The sequence below is a fragment of the Manacus candei genome, unplaced genomic scaffold, assembly GCF_025592945.1.
Source record: "Manacus candei isolate 608988 ecotype Guabito, Panama unplaced genomic scaffold, ASM2559294v1 h1tg000016l, whole genome shotgun sequence".
NCBI classification, from domain to species: Eukaryota; Metazoa; Chordata; class Aves; order Passeriformes; family Pipridae; genus Manacus; species Manacus candei.
Genome location: NW_026138064.1, coordinates 5,456,600 through 5,480,593, shown reverse-complemented (window position 1 = coordinate 5,480,593; position 23,994 = coordinate 5,456,600).

The window sequence follows — 23,994 nt, the reverse complement described above, 5'->3', positions numbered from 1 at the left end:
AGGTTTGTTTGGAGTGACCTTCTCTTAGATGGATGGCCTTACAGGGCTGACGAGCTCCATCTGCCCGGGGGAGTTTCCCTGACCGGGAATCGAACCCAGGCCGTGGCGGTGAGAGTGCTGCATCCTAACCACTAGACCACCAGGGGGCCCCATAGAGCCCTACATTATTATACCTGGAAAGACAGGGGCTTCCAGCCACTTAAGGTTTGTTTCTGAGTTGGATTAAGCCATGCAAGCTAAAAATGACCAATAAAGTTTTTTCAATATAACTGTACTGGGACGTTATTACAGGTATGTCTGTGGACTCAGTTTTGTGAGTTTATCTGTATAAATGGCTTTAGAAATAAATGTCACATTTACTGGTAAAATGAGAGATACATGGAGTTTCTCTTGTGACTGATACAAGCTTATCAGAGATAAAAGAATTGATGAATTATAGCTATATTTTCTATATTTACTACTGCAAGCTCTGATTTTTTTATCCTATGAACAAGTAAACTGTGAAGGGATGGACTGATCTCTGATAAAACAAGAGCTGATAAAAGCACTGGTGCAGAATGGAGAATATTTGGGGGTTTTATAGCATGCAATTAGTTTTTCTTCCTAATCTCCTGACCTTCACTGCTGCCACTGACTCAAGACTACCCTCTCAAAAGAAGTGACACTGCAAAACAAAACATGTACTTTTCCCTGGCAAAGGTGATATAGGACAAAACAAGATGAAAGTAGCTTTTCTTCTAAGCCATAGGTCTTCCGCCAAAGTTACAGAAGCATAATTCCCTTGCTAGTCTTTCCTTTAAGGCATAGTAGATCTAAAAGAACACTCTAAGAACAGCACAAGAGCTTCATCTAGACTCGTCCATTTGATGCAGTGGAAATCGAACAACATACACTGTGTGAAGAAAATTATATACTTAACCATAAGGTAGTGATTGATTCAGACGGTGTTTGTTGGAAGTTTCCTCTGGAAGTCATCTAGTTCAATCTCTTCCCTGAAGAAAAATTATCACCAGCTGTAGATCAGGAAAGGCGTTATTTTGCCTGGTCAAGCCGTACAATCTCTCACTATTCCAGTGCTGCACTTATGATCTTTTTTAGGAAGGTTTCCCAAACATTTAATCTGAACTTCCCAACTGCAGTAAGGATTCATTGTTCCTTTTGATGTTATTTTCTTCTAAAGGAAAGAGTTTAGCTCCGTCAAATTTTAAGTTCCCTTCCAGCAGTTGTAGACTTCTATCAGATAACCTGAACAAGCCTGTCTTTCTTAGCTTCTCCTTGAAGGTCATGTGCTCTAGGCTCCTACCTATATTGGTAGCTTCTATTTGACACTGTTTCTCTTACCCCTCTTAATGTGGAACACAAAACTGGATGCAGTATATTAGTCTTACAAGGGCCAAGAAACATGTAGAATCACTCCCCTTGAGCTGCTGGCCAGGCTCCTCCTAATAAATAACGTGTCCTTTCCCTTATTTGTGACTGCAATGCTGGCCTGTATTTTGCCCGATATTCACCTCCACTTCCAGGCATTTATAGCAGGGCTGCTACTCAGCTAGTCAGGTCCAACCTGCATGTGTGCATGAATTAGTCTTTTATGTCCATCCATGTGCAGAATTTACACTTCTTGAACTGCATCAGATATCTGTTCACCAATCTTCAAGTTTCTTGAGGACCGTTAGGACTGAGGTTTTACTTTCCAGCTTAATAATCTCTTCCTGTTATTTGCTGTCATTCACAAATTGCTTTCTAGGCATCCAAGTTACTGATTAAACTATTGAAGCATATGGGCTTATTTCTTCCTAGCTGCCAGCTAGATAACAAGCTACTGTTTATTACCAATTAGTTTGTCTTCCTTGTTGAACAACGGGACGATGTTTTCTCAAAATTTCCTCTTCCTATTTACATGCTTACTAAAGTTGCATTAACCTCTAAGTCTATGTCTGGGTTTAGTGCCATCTGAGCTTTGGCCTTTTCCCTAAGAATTACAGGAAAAAAATCTTATACTTTACCCAGTCACTACAGGTGGCTGAGGCACATGATATACTTTTCCCAAACTGTTTTCCCTGTTGTATCCCCAGGGTTCATCAGTGTTGATCCAAAGGCCACCAAAGGACAAGTCTCTGATTTCATACCACTGCTGTCCTGTCAAGAAGCTCCTTTATACAGGATGCAATCCTCCCTCCTCTTCTTCTCTCCCTAAAGAAGCCCGTGCCCATGGTGCACATGCTGTCCCGCTCAATCTCTGGGACTGGGCTCATACTGCAGCCCTCCAACTGGTCACAGCCTTGCAAGTCTTCCTGACTGTTGCTACATACACTAATGTAGAGACACCACAGGTTGGTCTCATAATGCATTTGCCTTTGAGCACAGACCTGATTCACTGGCCAGCAGCCTCTGTCAGAGAAATACACTAGCTGTGAGAAAGCTAATCAAAGATGAGAAACTTGATAGAGAAACATACTAAAAGAGAAAAAACAATCCATTTTAAGAGACTACTCTGACCTTTCAGAAATAGTCATTGGCTGTGGGTAATGACCTATCTTGATCCCACAGAGAAGGTAATTTTTATGATGCCCCTACCACTAATATTACAGGTAGCTGAGGCATGGTACACTTTTTTCTAACCTATTTTTCTCTCCCTTTAAGTCTCTATGTACCAAAACTCAAGAGCAGACTGCCTACCTCTCAGATAACCACAGAGTTATCATTAAGTCACAGCATGAACCAGCCCTACTTTGTGCCTGGGTGTCATTCTGTGATCCCACTCTGACAATGAATTCTGCAAATAGAATATATTGAGTGCAAAACAGTTGCTTCTTCTTTTGCTCTGTGTCCTTACATTCATTATATTCCACTTCCTCATTGTTGTTTCTGCTATTTCATGGATTTATTTCCTCTGCTACCCTTGGATGAGTTTTATCTGAGCCATGTGATTTGCTGTACTTGAATTACAGGAGCTGTTCCCCAGAGATTCACTGTAGCAATAGGTCCATCACTCTGCTATTTGCATACTTGCTTGCCAAGGCAATTAGTTCCCAAAATCTATCATAATCCTCTTTTCTCTCTCTCCTTAGCTCTTTTGGCTATCTGTCCCACTGACAGTGTTCTATTACAGCATGCCACTGTAACCACATGATTTTTCGTAATAACTTCTCTGTATTGCCCTCCAGTTTATTCACAAAATCTACTTGAATGGGCGAGGTTTGCTCCAGCCTACACTGTCTCAGACAGACTCTCTAACAATTGTTTCACAATTATTAACCTATCCACTTCAACCCAATCCACCAAGCACATTGCAAAGAACAACCTCTACAAACAATCCTCTTTCTTCTCAAATAAATTGTTCAGAATGTCTGCTTTTGAGCCACATAGTCTCTAAATGTAACTGTATCCAGAGTCTGGTGATTTGTGGTTTTCATGAAAGTTCCCCTCACTAAACCGTTGTTGGCATGTATGCCAGGGTGATCACCCATCCCAAGATTGGTGAAGACTTAGTAGAAACATCCATTTATGCAAGCAAACAAATCCTTGAAGTAGTTTCTTCAATAGCTGTTGTCATCACTGGTGTAACTTGCAGACTGATTCAGCTGTTATTCATGGACTATTAATGCTCCTCTCTAAATTGCATGAAGTTGTAAACACAGAAGCTTCCTCACCTTATTTTCATCAGCATTACTTGAAGAAATTATTTATTTTTAATGGGAACTTCAAAAAAAGTACACAAAACTCATCTTCCTCTGACACCAATTCCTCTACATTAGATTAAGAAGAAAGCTTCAGTCACATTCCATTGTGCATCATAGTGTACCAACATGGAGAAAGTGCCTCACAAGCTTACACTATGTTTATAAGTAACTTCCTTTACTATCTGCTTTTGTTGGTTGATATAGACAAGATATTGTCCTAGATGGTTTGGTCTGATCTAGCAGGACTAATTTCATCTCGTGTTTCTGCCATCATGACTCAAAGTCGACCCTAAAAGGGCAATGCAAGGGCCCTGGCTGGTACATACATTCTGTCTTATTGTGGGCACCTGCTTGCTGCCTACTGAGTTGTGCTCTAGGTAAACTGGATTGTTTCCACAGTACTCAGGTTGTTCTCTGTAGAATTATGATTTTATGAGGGGAAACACAAAAATGTGAGTGAGAAGCTAAGTTTACTCCTGTCTGTGTTAAATATGACTAAGGCCACAACAGGAGAAAAGCTGCAGAACAGCTGAGAGCTGCTGCAGTGACAGAAAATGGCAAATATTGTTCCTCTATGTGTAGATATGGATGGAACTGGGGAAGAGGCTGAAAAGAAGTGCCTTTTGGTAAAAGGGTGCTGTCTGCACGATCAGTAGCTGTAATGACAACCCAGACAACCCAGGCTTCTGTGGACTGCTAGCAAAACCCACAAACTTTCTCCATTCAGATCAGTTCCCCTGAGATAGAAGGCCTGTTTGGTTTAAAATATGCATTCTTGGTATTTTTCTGCACTTGCTGTGTTGAAACAGTCAGCATCCTTTCTTATTTTTTGGTAGTAAGACTTTGGGACTAATTGATTAGAAGACTATACTTGAGGTACAGCATTCTATTGTATTCAGATAAATTATTTTCCTTAATACTCAGATATTTCGTCTTGGGAAAATAGGACAAGTTGTAAAATATAAAAAGCCAAACAGTTTCTTCCCTCACTAACTTGAGAGGTGTCTGACAATTCTCAGGTTTTCTTATTTATTGTAATACTGATTTATTACTTTATGAAATGTTTATGTTCTGTCAGTTCTGCTCTATGTGTCTCTCTAAGGCATATTGCAAAGTCTGCCTGGTTTTTGCACCATGTTCAGGATTGTCCTTTTATAGCAGAAATAGCAAGCAGCCTTTGTGCAGTGGAGTAGATCATGCTTTATGATGGTTTAAGGTAATGTGAAGATGGCTCAACTATAAAAGCATTCAGTTTATCTACTATAAGGTGGTCTCTCCTACATTTTGTTGCACTGCCAGCAGCATTTTTGTTTCATGCAGTGAGCTGACTCTGCCTACCAATTCCAGCAAAATGTTAAAAAATATTTTGAATGTTTTTGAATATTAACAAATTTTTGAATATTTGGAATGTGGTTTTGAATATTAACACCCCCTTAGAGCTACAAAATCTTAATTTTCTTTACTATGTTTTCTCCTAAAGTACTTGTGAAATGCTCACTGATTTTAAAATATTAGATCAACAACACAGTGATCTATGTTCATGTACTGAACTGAACAGGAACAGCTTCTCTACAGATACAGACATTATGGAAAGCTGGGCATGCCTGTAACAGGTGACTTGGAAAATCTGCACAAGTTGCCAATGGTCTCCACACACTTCTTTTTGTCTTGTCTACCTGGGGCATGACCTCTGTGTATGCTAATGAACTGCTGATGTTCAGTAACTGAAGACTTGGTTTTGATTTGTGGTGACTATTGCCTGTGAGCATTCACCTTCCCTATTCTAATACAAACTACAAGTCAAAACTCACCTGGGGTGAGGGTTTTTTTCCTAGACATGGATGCTCCTGAGCATTCACAGCACTAGTTTCTTCTTTTGTTGCCTGGATGAAGGATATTAGTAGTGTCCTGTGGAGGGAACATTTCCTACGTTTGTATTCCTCTGTAGGTACATCAAGGGATCTCAGTTCCAATTGCCATCATCTTTACGCACAAAATCCTCAGGAAAGAAAGTACCTTTTTACTTGTTATTATTATTTTTCAACAAAGAAGCAGTGAGCTGATAGATGGTGAACACACAGCTGGCAAATAACCGGCTCAGTGTCCTGAGACTCTTGGCACAGTAGTAGCATAGGTTTAGAAGGTGCAAGGGTATATCTATACACTGTGGCTAGAAGGACATGAATAAAAGCAGCAGAAAGACTAATTTTTGTGCCTGATAGGCTGGTATCTTTTTTGCTGCTGTCTATTATTGACTAGATCACATTGACTGTGATGCTTCAAACACTTTAATTCATCAGACAGATGCTGACTAGCTACTTGCTCATTGTTTATTTATGAGCAGGGAAAGATTTCCAAAAGTGTTCAGATAACTTAGGATACAGTAATCATTAGTATATATTTTTTTAGGTTACAAAATAATAAACCCAAGTTAAATCATATTTTGTTGTATGAAGCAGTAAAAAAAAATGAACCCTCAAGGGGCAAACAAACTGTTGTTACTGGAAGAATTATCCATTCAGAATGGACTCAGCTGCTTAACTCCTCATTAACTATTTATCGGTTCCTTAGAAGGAAAAATCCACTCTACAGTGAATTCCCATCAATATTTAATATAGCAATGCCTGGAGAGCTGGACTGAGTTTCTCACTTGTGCAGATGGAATAGGTAAAGTGTAGACTGCCACATCTCTTAATGGGGGAAATCTCAGATAAATCCCAAGGCTTCTTTCTTTTGTTCTGGTTTACTTTGTATTCTTAGAATTGTTAATGACCTGTTGCTGAGCATTTCTGCAGAGTTCATGCCAGTCTTTTCCTTTCACACACACAACAAGTGTACTTATTGATCATCAAGCAGTTCCATCTGAAATACAAAACTACACCACATTGACTTAATGCTACAATCTTCTGATTTGGAAAGTACCTTTGCTAGCGCCACTAGTTGTCCATTTTTAATTTATTTTTTTTTTATGTGATAAAACTATCTAAGTTATTTTTTTTCTTGACCTAGTTTTGGTACCTGATTACACACTATAAAAATAATTGGGCTATCTTCATTAATATAATTTTCTTTTTTTTTTGCTATTTCTATACTGTCTGCCTGCCTGTCCTGTTCCTAATTATAGATATTCTGCCATCACATTTAAATTTACAGCAGCCAGATTACAGCTAAATTGGATTTCATCACTCTTTTAGCTGAGCCTCTGTTCACAAGCTCTTCCATTTTTCACCGTCCAGGCCCAGTTTCTGACCTAGTGTGACATTGCAGCAGGGACAAAGGAACCTATTAGTGCTTTCCACTTCAAGTGTCATATCTGTCTAACCTGTTCTGAGACAGAAGTGTGGGAATGTCTTCTGCAGAAGGTTGTTGTGACATTTGTGAAGTAGGAACTTAACAACCTAAGATGCTGCCAACTGAGGACACTAAATGATACTGGTCTCAGCACCAACAGCTATACCCAGGAAAGGCAGTGGGGTTTTTTTGATCTCACGGCAGCAGAGACTGCCATGGTTGGGCACAGGTGGAAGAGAAACAGTGAGTGAAATGTGAAATTTCCAAAGGTCTAATAAATTAACTCAGATCAAGACTATTTTTGAGGTTACCTAAACTGCCTATTACTACCTTATTTATTCCATCACCCTGTTCACTGCAACCTAATGACTGCTTCCAAATCTCTGCAAAAATACTCTGCTCTGAGCTGAAGATAGACAAAATATTTTTCTTCCCAACAGACTTGTACATAGGAGCCTATTCATTCCCACTTGGGCATGAAGTAATCTCCATTACCTAGCTGCCACAGCAAGCAATGAGGCAACAGACCTACAGAAAAAAAAATTATTTGCTTGTTCTCAAAGCTACCTGTCATACACAATAATCTGCTAAAGCCATAGCAGCCAGTGGTGATGTGATATGAATGTGGCTCTTTTGATCTATCTCCCTTACACTCTCAATATATTTTCCCTTTAATTCTTTTTCTCTGGCTGCCCATATAGCTCCACAATGAACACACATTCTCTTCTTGTTTCATTTTAGAGCCATCTGGGAATGCAGTGGCAACATGCCATGAAGACCAGGCTTATTCCACTTCATTCCACTTACTCAACTGTTCCACTTTAGTCTCCTCAAGATTCATTACAAAGTTTTATCTTATGTAGTGCCCAGTCCTTCTTCCAGATGTACATGGAAGCTCTTAAAACTCAAAGCAATCTTTCTGTCAGAGGAGTTGCCAATGACCTTTTTACAACATTGCTGACCTGTTAATCTAGAGCTGTCACTCACAATGCAGAACTCATTGTATTTCTGGTAGGAGACTCCCCAAGAGCACATGGTTTGACAAAAATGCCTGTAATTACCAAAACACATAAAAAACTTCTAGGCCATCATTAAAAATAATGGTATCTTACAAAATTTAGCAAAATTAATTCTGGTATTTACCAATTCATGAAACTTATTTTCAGATAAGATACTTAGCTCAGAAAGCCAGTAATGCCTACCTTGCTTTTAACATATATCTTCTCTGGGGACATATCCATTGCATATTCAACAGAAAAATCAAGCCAAAATCAAATCAGATGATCATAATTGTATTTTGTGCATTTGATTTGTTGGCTGGAGAATTCTGGGTCCATACACTTTTGAAAAGACTTATAGTTAATTTTAGACAGCAGGAAATCACTTGGGGACATTATCTAAGATGTGCACTTGTTCTGGAAATCTACTGCCCACTTGCACCCTTAGCTATGAACCATGGTTTATAAACCAAACCTTACATTTAAATACACCAGTGTGCCTTCTTCACAAATGCACTTGAGCATTAATGAAATGTATGTGATTGTATATGAAATATACAATTATATGTTACTTATTATGCGGATCAAACATATACGTATCTTTCTGTCTTTACCTCAGATAGTAAATTACAATGTGTTTTCATGCAGAGCTCATTTATTTGGAAGAAACTAAAAATCATTGTCCTGACTTCATAATTTCAGTTAAACTATTTTTCATCAGATTTGGGGCTTGATTAACACCATGAGTTTCCATTGCATACTCTGCCTCTTAAGAAACTAGTAGGACATTTCTGAATGGAGGCTTCAGCTTGGACTGAGTCCTCAGAAATGGGCAGCCTGCAGGCACAGGTGTGAGAAGGAAAAGGAGTGATGGGACACCCTTCTCTGAAACTGTGCTGCATTTGAGGGACAGAGGAAGAAAGAAAGAAAGATCTGTGACATGGTTTAATCTCCACCAGACTCCTACATCTGGTGTGTAGAGTGGGAAACTGGAGAGAATCTAGACACTGTGCTACAGGGGGAGGACATTAAGCAGCAGTGGTAAGGGAGGGCCCTTTTTTATTTTTGAGGAATCTCGGTTTTTTGTGTTCATAATTTTTTTTTAGCATATATTCACTTCAATGTAGGTGCATAAATACATATATATAAATACATATATTGACATACCTTATGCTATTAAGTTTATAACCTTGCTGTGATAGCAACTGTTCCTAGCTCTGTTTGTGTACCACCGATTCTCTCAGGCATCATGTGTATGTGGTCTGTTCAGGTCTTCAAGTCAAATGTAATAACAGCATTATGTCAGAGTTTGGTGGAATAATTCATTTAGCCTATTTATGCATTTGTAAAGCCATTAGAATAATTCAGAGTTAAGCACATTTCCCAAAGGAATACTGTGGTCTTAGATCAGTATTGACTTTGAGATCTTTGCCTGAAAGGAGTTAAAATAAACCTTAGTTCTGTTTTAAGCATATTGGTCTTGGTTTGTTCATCTCTTCTGTCTAAGGTAATCTAAGAAAAAGGGCCATAATCCTTTTAAGGAATGTATTTATTTCAAAAGATTTTTGCATTAAAGCACCTCTCAAGTTTGAGTGACACTAGTTAGTGGCTCTGGTGATGTTCCTATTACATTAAGAATGTAAAAACATCTGCACCAGGTCAGACAAAAGGTTTGACATGTCCAGTGTCCTGTCACAAGAGTGTTGTCAGGGACAATCAGAAAAAAAGTGTCAGGAAAAGATATGCATAAAAACCATCCTGGGTGGAAAATGCACTGCTAGAAGTACTTAGTGTAACACATAGATCTCAACTGAATTTTTATTATGCTCTCTGCTTCTTCAGAAGGGTGTGATATGTGCCATCCCTGCTGTTTTCATTCCTGATGACCTCACTAGTGCATTAGCTAAAGTGCATCTATCTTAACATAATTGTTTTCCTCTTTCTCTAGAAATAACTGCAAAATCACTAAGGGTCAAGTCACATCAACTGTAACTGATCAATGAAACCCCACAATGGAAGAAGGCTCAGAGGACATGGGCAAAGACATGATCCCGAGGCTCAGGGAAGAGCCCAAGGAGTGACCACAGCTTTTGTAAAGAGAGCAGAACTTAACATAAAGAGGACATGAGGCTGGCCTTTGGTTTGGATCAATGGCTCTATCAGTGGAGCAAATTAACTAGTTGTGTAAAATGGCCTTCCACAATTTAATAAAAAAGGCGTGAAAGTCTTCCTAAGCCAGACAGACCAGCATGGGGGAAGCCTACAAGTGGCTCAGCCTAACAAAAGGATATAAAAACTGAGCAACGAACACATTTTGAAGTGAACAGCAAGCATGAGCTGGCTTCAACCAACTTTCCCAGCAACTAGGGATGCCCAGCATTGTGATGGTAAGCATACAGACAATTGGGATGGGAATCACATTTTTATTGTTATTCAACTGTGTACTGCAATTGTTTTATTATCCCTGTGTCGCATTTTCAGTACAATGCTGTATTACCCTGCTGAATCAAAATCCCTTGTAATGTCAAATATCTTAAAGTATGTATATTTGGTATTAAAACATGAAAACTGCCCATATGTAGAATATCTGAAAGAATCTGGTCTGAGAGTATTGGACTCTAACATCAATCTAGTCCAATAAGACAGAAGCAAAACTCTGATCATTTTCATTTGAAATATCTGCTAATTAAATTCAAGCATATGTATTTCAAGACTGTAAGTCCCATGAAGAAAGAGCATTTGTTTATGGATACAGCTGGCAAGGAATGGCATAAGACTAAAGTGTGAGCAAATGTAGTTTAAAAGTCAGAATAAAAATCTTCATGGTTAAATCTTCAGCATTATGGCATAGCTTCTGAAGAGAAAGTGATGATTAAACTTGGTATTTGAAGCTCCACTAGCAAAATCAGTGGGGCTGACAGCAGAGAAAGTGTCTATCTCTGTTTTCTAAAGCATGTAATTTATTTTAAATCTACTGTATTTACTTACAATATTGCTTCTTTCCAACTCTAATAAGAGTCTTTGGTTTTCTTGTCACCAATGTCTTTACCATTACCTTAAAAACAGGACAAACAAAGTCAAGAATATAGTTTATGTTATTAAATGGGAAATACACATATTTTTAGGTTGGGAAGAAATCAGCCTACAGTGTTCTAACTAATGCAGAATAAAAAAATCTGAATAAAATGTTGTTTACTCATTGTTGAAATGGGTATAAAGATTGAGGTGCCAGGGGAACAGAGCAAGGAGACAATGTTTTTAAATATTGTCCTAGACAGTTTGAAAGAAAGCAAAATGCCAGAAAGGAAAGAAAGGAATAAATGTAGGGAAGCAAATAAAATCAGGTTCTGTGAAAGAAATTCTTGCAAGATACAGTTATTGGCAGAGGATCATAGAAGTGCTAAAACATGTAAAACAACAAATGTATGGTGCATAGAAAGGCTTTTGACTCATAACGTGAGTCCTCCCAAAACTTTAAATGCATCCCTGCAACAGGAGAATGCACAGATTTTTACATGCTACTCCTGTCAATGAAGAGTATGATAGTCCTACATATGATGCTGGAGTGGATTAAAATGTAGCAAAGTATTCATTCATGCTACTCTTATTTAATGTACAAGCAAGGGAATAGAGAAAACAATGGTCATTTTGGCAGACCAATAGGCTAAAAGACTTTAAAAGACATCGCTTTTCTCTTTAGGGTGAATGTCAAGGGCTTCCAAGCCTCTTTATTTTATTCAACTTTATTCACAGATGTAAAGCAATGCTCAGAGGTGTATGTAGAGAAATACTTATCTGTGAGAAGCAACAGAATCTGTGGCTTGTTGAGTGCATTTGCATCCAGTTCTTGTAAGCACAACAAAAAAGTGCTGAAAATTCTGAAATTATTCTGTGAAGAACTACAGAAATTAATGGAAAACTGAAAAACAGTATTTTTTACTCAGCTCTAGAATCACTCAATTAGTCCAGTTTATCAAAGAGCTTTTTCAGTCAGAGGGAAACATAAACATCAACTAGAAGATGCGGAATATAACAGAGCACTTATACACAGCAGACAAAGGCTAGAAAAAACCAAAAGTGATAAAAGCTGTAGCTCAGCAAATTCGATCCAGTCTTGTAATAACTAGTTTTACAGTATCACCACCATGTTACAGTTGTCCAGGGATATCAGATTGTCCATCCCTCAAGTTTTCTTTACGTTCAAGACATGATGAGAGGAGAGAGACAGCAATCACACAGTCAAATGAAGTGAATTTATAGGAACTGTAATATTTAAAATCAGATGAATTATTATAATAGTCCTTTCTGGCATTTAGAATTCTGAGCCTAAATTTTCTTCTTCTTTTTTTTTTTTTTTTTTAATAATTTAGTGCCTTTCATCCAAGGGATTTTAAATGCTTAACAAACACTAATCAATTAATCCCCTCAACACCCGTGAAAAGTAGGTAATTATTACTAAATCTGCTTTTCAGATATGTAAGCTGAGAATCAGTGAGGTTAAATGATTTGTCAAAGGTTGTGGAACAAACAAACATCAGATCTGGTCTGCTGGAAAATCTAGGTTGTGAGTACTCTTATAATTACGACAACTGTATTATATTCTGGATAGAACCATGCTGCTCTTTTAACTTCTTAGCAGTCAGATGGAGTTAACTAAGTATTTGCAACAGCAAAGAAGCAGATTTGAATACAGGAGGTGAGGGACTGGAGTGCTGATCTGTGAAGCTGAGAGGTTACTGAAAAAATACCAGCAAGTGAATATAGTTTATTTAACAAAACCAAAAACAACTGATGATATTAATAAAGTTTGAGGTGCAGTGCTTTTTCTTTGTCTAAGAAAGATGGTGGAACACATTTATAAAGATATTAAAATGCACTATTTATTGAAGCTACTTGTCTCAGACAGCACGCTCTGAGTTTCCACTCCCTATCTGATTAAATACAGCTTGGTGCTGCTTGGTATCAGCATGCAGGGTGTTCATAAACCCTGGCCTGGATTATGCTACATTAAACTTGGCAAAAATCTGATTTCATTGGAGTTACTAGTAAAACTCTTCCAGACTCCAGTCTTTTCATTTCTGTCACTCCAAACTCTCAGCACACATTAGAATTTTCACTGCTATTGCATTTTATTTCTCACCTTGTGCTTGCCTGAGGAGTGATTTCTCCCTCTTGTTTGCAACATCCTATTAAATTGGCCCACAGAGAACATATGAAAATGGAATGAAAGCTCTAAGGCATGCCTTTCACAACGTTTTCTCTGCAGCATACTTCCTGAGTTGCGGAGCTTGATCCCAGTGCAGTTTCTAACAGAAAAGTACTTTGGATACTGCTGGAGAAGGCAGTACGGCAGTATTCCACAGTTCTAGTTTCTTAATGAAGTAGTTCCTACACAAACTATGATACCATCAGGCAAGTCTTCCTGTTGACTACTGAAGAGCCTGAGGAAAGCATACAAAAAGTAACCATGGGTTTCAGAACTGCAATATCACAGAGCTGTATTTGTGGGCAACAACCTGCTGATCTTTAATCCACAGCCAATTCAGGGACCCATAGAAAAGTCTCATCTATAGACTTGAAGCAGATGCTCTTAGAAAAGTACAACACTCAAATGCCTCAGGCCTCCTAGCAAAAAAGAAGACAAAACTCTTCTCTACCTTTCTTTGTAAAATACACTTAGTTAGTGTCTAAACATGCCTCATATATTTTCCCGTTTACAACCAAGTCTATTTTTCATATATTCTCCTGCACACTCCTTGACTGAGCAAGATCTATCTTTATACCTGCAGAATGCAACAAATCAAAGAATTTTCTTATATACTTCGGAGTGAAATTTGCAAGCTTCAGCATTTTTTTTCTCTTAGCTGTAAATAAAATAATGTAGGGAGATCTGTCACCGTATTCTGATATTTAACATGATTGTGTTGCATATTGCAGATATTCTGTTTGATGCGGTTAGGTTTCTCTACTCACTGTGAGTGAAATCCAGTCCATGAAGAAGTCCATGATGAATTTTGCCTCTATCTTTCTAAGTAGACCAAATAAAAAACTCAAACTGTAAAAGGTCTAGGCCCATACACATGACTGGGAAGTTATTGGCAAGTCAGGCTGGATGCTTTCAAACAATCTTTATGCATATGCAGTATAAACAATAGTATATTGTGTATGCGGAAACTCTGTGCAAGTGAGACCTTTACTGCTTCTGTGTTTTTTGATGTTAAACTGCCACTTCTTTCAAAATGCATACTACCAAATTACAGCCAGCTCTTATAAATCAGTAACAAAAGCAAAGAGCAGCTAGAGAATATCAGGGAAATTTGAGACCAACTATAGCTGTCAAATGTAACCTAACTTCCTTTTTAAATACAGTTTCTTAAATGAGTATAACAAAAACAGATAAATACACTAGATGAAGAAAAGGGGAAAAGACAGTGGAAGTATCTTGGGAAAACAATACAACAAAGCACCTGGTTTTTTCAGTTCTCTAAAGGGCTGACATGGAGAGTACTGTTCTTTTCCAACCTTTTTTTCTCTTTTTAAATGCTTCCACATAGCTTTAATATATTCCATCTATGCTTAGAGAAAATAATGAACTGAGGAATAGATGATACTTTGAAGGGATTAACTGACTGCTGCGGAACAAACTAGATCAACTGCAAACTACTCCAAAAACATAGTGAATTTATTATGTATAAGTCCTTTCCAACAGAAAAGCAATATAATCAAAATTAAGTAGTCTTTCATTGAAAATTGTAGTTATTTTGATAAACAGTGCTGTCAAAGCAGCAAATGTGAATGCCACAAACTCTAGATCATTCACTTTCATGTAAGGGTTAAAAGGTTTCTTGTGAGAATACTTCATAGTTAAAGTATGTCTTCCATTGGGGATCACACGAGCATTTAATCTTCGTTTTGGCATTGGGCCCATTGTGTTTACGAGGTTCTTTGGAGAAGCGGAATTGATGACCACAAAGGAAAAATCGAGAGTTACTTATTTTAAACCATGATTATAACCTTTCAAGATTTTCAGGACAAAAAAAAAAAGTACTTTCTTCCAGATATCTATCTATCTATCTATCTATCTAGGTATATATATATATATATATATGTATAAAAGGGGATTTTGTTGCAAAAAAGCGTTAAAGTTCCACATTTAGCCCAACAATATAAACAGTCGTATCAGGCTTTATACTATAGGGTTATTTATTGTGCTATAATGATATCCTTTGCTGTTTTGCCAGTTACACTAAATACAATGTACTACACTTTCTTGATGCACAATGCCCAGTGTTTTTGTTGGCAAGGGTAAGTTTGCAGGTAGAACTTCAACTCTGTTTAATATTCATTGATGTTTCACATAAGCTTTTCAAATATTAATGAAAATTTATCATACATTTTATTAATCTTGTTTTATTGACTATCACTTATGTAATTTTACACTATGGATACAAGAATCTCTTAAGTCTTAAAGCCTATGCAGTGGAGCATGATCTTGCACGTGCAAGGTATGCTTAAGAAACTGCGCACTGTCAGATCTGCATGATATTGGCAAGACCGTGTTAGTCGTCTTGCTACAGCTTTTCTCATAAATGACTTGCAAGTCACTCTTTCTGACAATTTGCATGGATTCTCTGCACAAAGAGTTATGTTTTATAACAACACACTAATTTCCTTTTGCTGTAAGTCGTGGAAGATTTAGGCACTGTAGGTCTAATCTTGTTGAATTAATTCCTATACAATTCTGAACAACCTTTACTGGACCAAAGATAATGAGAAATGAATATGCTTCATGTGTGACAGTCTCACTCAGCACCTTCCAGGACCAGGAGATTTTACTGAGCACTGCTATATAGCAGTTGCAATCGTAGCGGTAAACTGTGTTTGGCACAAAGAACATCTACTCCACAGCTTATTAGATCATGTAGACAAATACAGAATTTAACTTCAGGGATTTGTTAAATGGGAAGATTTGGCAATAAATTAAGTGGCAAATTCCTTCTGAGAAAGTTCTGATATTCTAATACATATTAGAGCAAAATTGAACCAGTCAAATCCTAAGTAACTTGGTAATAAAAAGACCCACTTTGTTGACCTCAGCCCTCAGAGTGTCATGTTTTGATTTGTCCAAGTTTTATTTTTTCCTCTTCCCTTTTTTTACCCCCCTGAGAAGTAAAGTTTAACAGTTACTCAAAATTAATCATTACTCCTATTTCTATGCTCAGAGAAGATGTAGCAACATTTGCACAATGGAAAACATCAACTGTCACTCAAAATGAAAACCTTTTTACTCTCATAAGTGATAGCAGATCTCTTGATCTCATCAGCAGCCTTTAGAGCAACATGATTTTCCACTCTGTTTCTGCCGTATGCCTGTTGATAAAGGATTCGAGAAATATAAGACAATTACTGTTAGTTTTCTTTTGTTTATCCTGGAAACACTAAATGATCTAAGAATACACAATGGATTTTACAAGGTATTAATAATCCCTTCTAACTAAGAAATCTGCTAATTAATCCTTATCAAGATTTTATTTCTACCGTTTTATGCTTTATCAGTAGCCCCTCAATTCTTGATTTTGGCATTTTCCTTCAACAACTGTAAGATAGTCCTACATTTCAGAACTGTTCTTTAGTCATCTGCTAGCTGGATCCCACTATCTCCTCTGGGTTCTTCACTTTGAAGGTTGAAAAAAATTAGTTTTGAGAACACCTTTCCAATGTCAAATATAAGATGCATGCCTTTGAAGTGCATATGGCCAAGGTCCAAAATGAAGGGCAGTAAAAGCAAATGATTGCCAAAAAGGTGTGAAATTAATTTCTTAACTGTACAAGTATTCTGTAACTTCAATTTTAAAAAGTAATATTTTAATGAATAATTTTCATTAAGCAGTAAAGTCTGTACAAAAGCTCATCTGAGATGGAACTTGTAAAAAAACCAAAAAATCATAATGAAGCAAGAGGGAGTGCCAAAAGACTACTTTCGCCCATCTAAGTTTTTGACATTATGGTTTGATAAAATAAATTTCTTATATTTTCTCCTCTAACAGCACAATGCTCTTCAAAGCTATGGCACAGCTGATGATAAGGAGAATCATATTCTTAGAACTTAGAACTGGCACAAAGCAGATGATGTAATTCAAACTTTTGCAATGTTTTCATAAATTCATTCTCCACTACATTCACTGCACTTCCACTGACAATGAGACCATAACCAAAGTCTTGCTAACCAGTCTTAAAAAAAAAAATTTTAACCTTATTGCTTTTCTGCATCTGGCTTTCCATGATGACTATCAGACTGGCATTTGTCAGGCTGATGTCTGTTTTCTTGGCATAGATCACACAGAGCAGCTAATTCTGCACTGTTCCTGTTTGGCTGAGTCTAATCTCCTGGAATTCAAGAGTCAGCCAAACTTGGTATACTTTATACAGTAGAAAAGGCTGCATACAAAATCTACAGCAGAAGTGTTATATTAGTGAACCTCACTGATTTAGGAATAAAGAAGGTTAAGAAAATGTCCCTTTTCTCATGCCCTTATCTTGGAAGTTGTGGTTTAATCGCTTTCCTAAATGTCTTCGATAATTCTCCTCTTTCTATTTTGTATTGGAGTTCACACAAATACAGGGCTGCAAATACCAGCTACCCAGTCATGAATGTCATATATGCTATTTAAAAAACATTTAGGTTTCACTCTTTCAGACTCAACTCTGCAAACTGTGCAGACACGTAGTTTTTAAAGGAAAGGGTGTGTTTTCTTAGTCACACGATTCTAAGAATTGGCTTTTTAATTAAAAATGCTGTTGAAGTACAAATGGTGTAGCTAAAGACAGTATGTCTTCCACACTGCCTACAGTAAATAAGTCTCCAACATTTCATCATGGAAACCTCTGAGATTTCTTTCTTCCAGTTAAGACCTTCCAAAGTGCAGAGTTGCACACAGACTTTTCCAGAATTTTCTTACTAATTAACTGCAGTAATATATATCAGTCTTGTTTCTGTTTGCTCTTTTAACCGGATTAGATTTTCTCCACAACACAAAGGACCTTGTTCCACTGCTGCAGTACCAGTTGAACCGTGGTTCCACAAAGCAAACAAAGCGTGGGCAAGAAGCTGCACCAAATATCCACGAGGATAATCTTTATGCAGTGCTGACAGACATCTTGAAGACAATCTGCACAGACCATGTGCCATCCATGGCACCTAACAATGCACTGCCATGTCTGTTCCTTTAGCTAAGAAAGCATCTCCTCTGCAAACAGCTCTCCAGCATGTAACGCATGCTAAGCCTGTGTTAGCAAAAGAACTCCGAAGTATCCTGAATGGATTGCCATTTACTTTGCATACAAACTTCTTACAGCTGTCCTTAGGTTATAAAACTTCACTTATTACTTGTACTGCATATCAGGGCAAGTGCCTCCAGTGCTAGCAGAGCAGAACTGTGACATAATCTGTAATAACCTTCTTTGTAGCTCTTTAGGTTAGGTTGGGGGTTTTTTTTGTGTTGATTCATTTTCACTAATGTGAGTAATGTTAGTTGATGGGTGGTGCTGTGTGATGAGGGAACAGTGTCAAAGTCTAAGACTTTGCAATGTACTGGATTGCACAATGTACTGTCCAATGCACAAGCAAGCACTGGGTTTTGCAACAATAGGAATTGTTTATGATTTTACAGCTTATGATTCACATGTAAAATGAGCAGCAAGAATAATGGCTGCAGTTTCACAAACTTAAATTGAAAATGATCTTGAATGTTGATTAAATTCTGAAAAGTATTACAAGTATCTTGTGACTTTTTTTTATTTTTGTAAAGTGTGCTATTAATAATAAAAATTAACAACCATGTTTACTACATAGGGCTTGAAGGCAATTAAGTACAGGATTTCCATCATGTTCTCAGGTGATAACAGTAGTCCACACATGCCTTGATTTTCTAACTTGTTTTTCTTCACTTATCTGGAGAGAGACAGAAAACAACCCTACTAGGTGTCCATCCCTTGCAACAAGGCTTTAACAAGCAATAACCAACATACAGCATGCCTATAAGAAAGACCAAGGATTTATTCACTAATCAATGTATCACTAAAAAACAAAGAACCACATATACCTGCAAATACCTGTTTCTTGTCATATTATTTTGAATTCAATATTCAGTTTTATGTGCATATGTACCTCTTTGTTTTCTGAGGGTTTTGTTTTGTTTATCTGTTGTTTTCTTTTAATCTCCTTCTGTCTGTTTTGAAAAGACTGCTTAAAAACAGAGTTTCTAAGCAAACACTGATGTTCTAGACCACCAGCTGCAATTACTCAGTGCAGAGAAAGAATCCTGAAAAGCTAATTTTCATCAAGAGGACTCTGGAAAAATGCAGTCTCAGAATGGCCATTTGAACAGCAAGCAACATAAAAGATCATTTAAAAGTATCACAAGGTCAAACAGGATTAATATTTACCTTAACTGGTTTCAATTGTGCCATGTCATCATAGGAGATGCACAGATGCTGAAATGGGAGCCTGCTTATGTAACATAATCTGTATAACCTGTACCATGTATCTGCTCAATACAGACCTTTTTGGAAGAGTGAACAGCAATCTTTCCCACAGCTATATTAATACTGTCTACTGACTGACTGGTTTTTTTTTATTTTTAAAGTACAGTATGAAATCTTTCTTGCACCTACAAGCTTTAAATACTTTTTTTTACATTGATAATACCAAAATTGGAGTTTTTGTAAGATCCTGGCTCTGCTTTTTGAAAGCAATAGCTTTCAAAAGTCTTTAAAAACGTCTTTAAATTAATATCTTTAGAAATTGAAGTGGATAGGAAAAATGAAAACTATATATTTATCCTAGTGCCATGGATTCTCTTGCTTTGGCTTTATTGATGAGATATTTCAGTTATTCTTATTGAATCAATATTAATTACAAATCAGTGCAATGGGTTTTAAATTTTGTAAAACCAGAAACTTGAGTAAGTAGAAATAAATGCTTTTATTTGGCCTTTCAAACTGACTGTATTAAAAATATGCCCTCATGAAGGCATAAATATTTAACAAACATGAGCAAAAGTATGTATAAAGACAAACAAACATAAACTTGAATGACAACACACTATATCTAAGTTATTGCCTAGTTACACGGAGGTGACATACTGAACTTCAAAGTGATTTTTCTGTTGTCTCTAGGGGTAGATAAGTACCCTGCTTCCACTTATGTTTTTGAAAATCTCATACCTTGTAATTCTTTCTCTCGCAAGCTTTGGGGAAAAAAAGGCATAAAATGGGTATATGAAGCCAGGAAATCTTTTGTTTTCTTCTCAGTTTTCCTCAAAGTATTAAACTTTGGAAGTCTCTGGACTAATATCCAAATACTTATGTGCTGGAAAGGTCTTGCCTAACTTGTGAGCTAAAGCTCTTTTGACTGTTCAACCAGATACATAGATTTTGAGCTGACAAACTTGATAAGCAAAGTTCACAACTGCATATAATTTTTATTACAAACAATAGCAAATTCTTAAGAACAAATAGCAAACTGCAATGCAAAAAGGAACATGTATGATTTCTGGACAAAATAACATGTCTGAAAATATCACTGGATGATATGCCCCCAAAAGTTGTCTAGAATTCATTACTGTATTTTTTGTTATGGCATTTTCTTCTTTTATATAAGGATTTCCAAGCTAGTCCTTTGAACATCTAAAATCATGAAGTTATTGATCACAGTAAAGTAAGCATGTAAGTTATCTCTGGTTGGTAGACTGGAAAATGAGTGTTAGGGAAGCAAGGGTGTTGCCAGACAGTTTAATAAAAAGAATATCAAGAATCTTCATTTAATTCCTCTGTGCTAGCATGCTGAAATTACTCACATACACAAGTAAACATGGGACAGGTTCATGTGAAGCAATTTCCTTCTGTTCTCTTTAATAAAATTATTTCTTCCTCCTACGGGGAAACAATAGAAGGCCAGAAAAAGAAAAATCTGCACATGGAGTACATTCACACAGTCTCTCACAGGTAAATGTATCTGAGAGGAAAAAAAATATCATAAAGTTAGAGAAGTCACCTTGAAAGAAAGCTCTTATCTTAGTTGAGAATATTTGCAATCAAATTATGAACACACTTCACTATGAAAAATTCAGTGATTCTTTCTAACAGTATTATTTATGCCTTTGGTATCTACTTCTCTCATATGGAAATTAGTCTAAGATCTTGTTCTGTATTACTCTGACAACTTACAGTATCAGGGATTACTGTAAAAGTTGAGAGAATTTTTAATGATGAACCATCCTGTTTAGTTATTAATTTGCAAAACTTGAAGCTGAGGTTGCTTCTAAGTAATTTTTTTGCAACATGTTTATGAAATCAGAGAGTGATTAAAAATATAAGAAAGTGTGATGCTTTCAGGTCTTGAAAAACACATTTCCAGGGAAACCACTGATAAACAAAAGAGCTGCATTTTTGTACAGCCTTTTAACAAAACATCACAGATGATTTAAACACAGACCAACTGCAGGATTACATTTGGTTTTCGCCTGGTTACCTTTAATAAAATTCTACTGAAATGTTAACATATGATTTAAAAACACACATTTCCACAAAATTTAGAAAAAAAAAAGTTTTAAAATGCAACTACATTTTTCACTAATTTGCAGTACACATCTATTTGTTCCAAAATAGGAAAATTAATTCTTAATTCTCTGGGTTTTAACAAAAGGAAAAAGCCCATGATATTTGCTTGCTTAACTTCTTTAAAGTCTGTGGAGTTAATGTCAGGAAAAGCTGGATTGGGCCCTACTAGTTAGTTTTACTTCTGAAACACTGATTAAATTTATGAAAGATAAAAATCATACACACAACCTGCTCAGATTTATAAAAGACAAAAATCATACAACCAGCTATAGGAATAATGTAGAGATATATTTGCTATTTTCTGTTTTATAGGTGCTAAAGTATCTTTGAATAGCAAAGCAAATTACTTAAATTATATTTTAACAATACTACCTACATTTTAACACCCTAAATCCCTTGTATCTGTTCAAGATACTAAGTATTGCTGAACAATTATACACATGCCATGTGCTTTGTTAAGGGAAATCAGCAAAGAAAGAAAATCTACGGATACACCACTTTTCCCTCAGGAAAAAAAGTCTGAGGCTGTGCTTAGTTTTTTTGAGATATGTGATCAATCAGCACAGTGACTGCAGCACAGCATACCAATACACAGGAATTCTGTGCATCATGCTGTACAAAGTATGTTAAAGGCTCATGGATCCAGGGGCAGTTATACAGGCTTGTCAGAAGCATTTTCAGACACTTTCTGTGCACACACACTAATTTTTATAAACAAAGTAGTTTCACTGATGCTGTATCACTCACTAACAGCCTTTACCTTTCTGCTAAATGAAGGCTAATGCCAGAGGCCATTGGGATACAGAAACAGTTAACAACTATGATATCAATAATTGTTTAATCATGTAATCACGAAAAGGGAGAGTGGGCTAGAAGCTGGCACGTTCCTGGGTACTGGGTATTTGATGGGTTTATATGAATTATGATGTAACAAAAATCTCACTTTCTGTTCACTAAAGTAGTATGTTGCTTTGCTCAAGGAATTAATTTACATCTTGAGTCCTCAGGATTTATGTCTTTGTATTGTTTATAAACTACTAAGATACAGTCACCTACAGCTTGCTTGCTATGTAAAGTATATCTTCATGTTGTTAAGTCTTCCTTGGAGGGTTTTTCTTTTTTAATTATTAATAGGTTGTCTTTTCACAAGTTTGTATGTGTCAAAGGAAAACACAAGTATTGTAGTCCTGCAAGGACATTTTATATACTAAATTACACTCAGACTCTGCTATTAAAAGGTATTTTAAGTTTTATAAACTGACCTCTCACTCTTTCCCTGTGATAGTTCTCACAAGGAGAACAAAGGGGGTGGGAATGAACTCTTCTTACAAATGAGGCTGAGAAGATTCTTCATGGGGGAAAATAAGTGTTATTTATCCTGCTTCCTGTAATGGCAGTGATTTCCACATGTCTGTGTGTGTTGAAGAAAAAAGACTAAGGAAACACTGGATGTGCCCATGCCTATTAAAAGAACTAAGTCCAAAGATGGGGAAAAAATCAGAATTGCTGTGATTCTTTTAACAAAAATAAATTGAAAAAAAAGTTTGGTTTATGGTGCCTGGGATATGTACTTGGCTGATGTACTTTGTACCCTGCTACCTGTTCTACAGATGCCAACATACTGAAAGCAAGGCTGAAGGAAGACCACGGGGACACAAATTTTTAAGCTTTTAATAGTAAAGCTTTGAAAATCGTTGCTAAAAAAAACCAAAACAAAACAAACACCCCACCCTCCAAACCAAAAACATACTCTAAAAAATTTAAAAAAAAACCAAACCCAAGCGGTTTGAGTGTTTGTTTTCAACTCCATCTCTTCAGTCGCTTCCGAGAAGAGCAGAAATTTCGAGCAGGTTGCGTGCTGCAATCGGTGAAGATCAACCCGGAACGGTTTTCCACGCTAAAGACAAGGATTTTCCATCAGGAACCCAACCAACGAACCAGCCAACCCGATGCCACGGCACCGCCAAGCCCCCCGTGGGACGCGCCCGCCCTGCACCGCCGGGCGCCGCCGCTGGGGGGAGTCGGGGCGCTTCCGAACGGCGCCGATCCCGGCGCGGCGATGGAAGGAGCGAGTGCAGGGAGGGGGCCTCCGCAGGGGATGGGATAGGACGGGACAGGAGTCCTGCTGGCTGCTGTCACCCCGGCAACACCGGCGGGCAGGAGTGGCGGGAGCGCCCGGGGGAGGCCCCGTCCCGCCCGGCCCCGCCCCGCCCGCGGGAGCAGCTCACCTGCCCGCGGGGATGCGAGGAGGCATCGGAGCATGCGAGAATGCATTGGCGGTGGAGCGTCCACCATCCGCCTGCTCCCGCCGCCAGTGGTGTCGGGGCTGCGGTGTCTGCACAGCAGCGGAGCCCCTTGCCCTCCGCCGGCTCCCGCAGTGCTGCGGTGTGCGGGGGAACGCG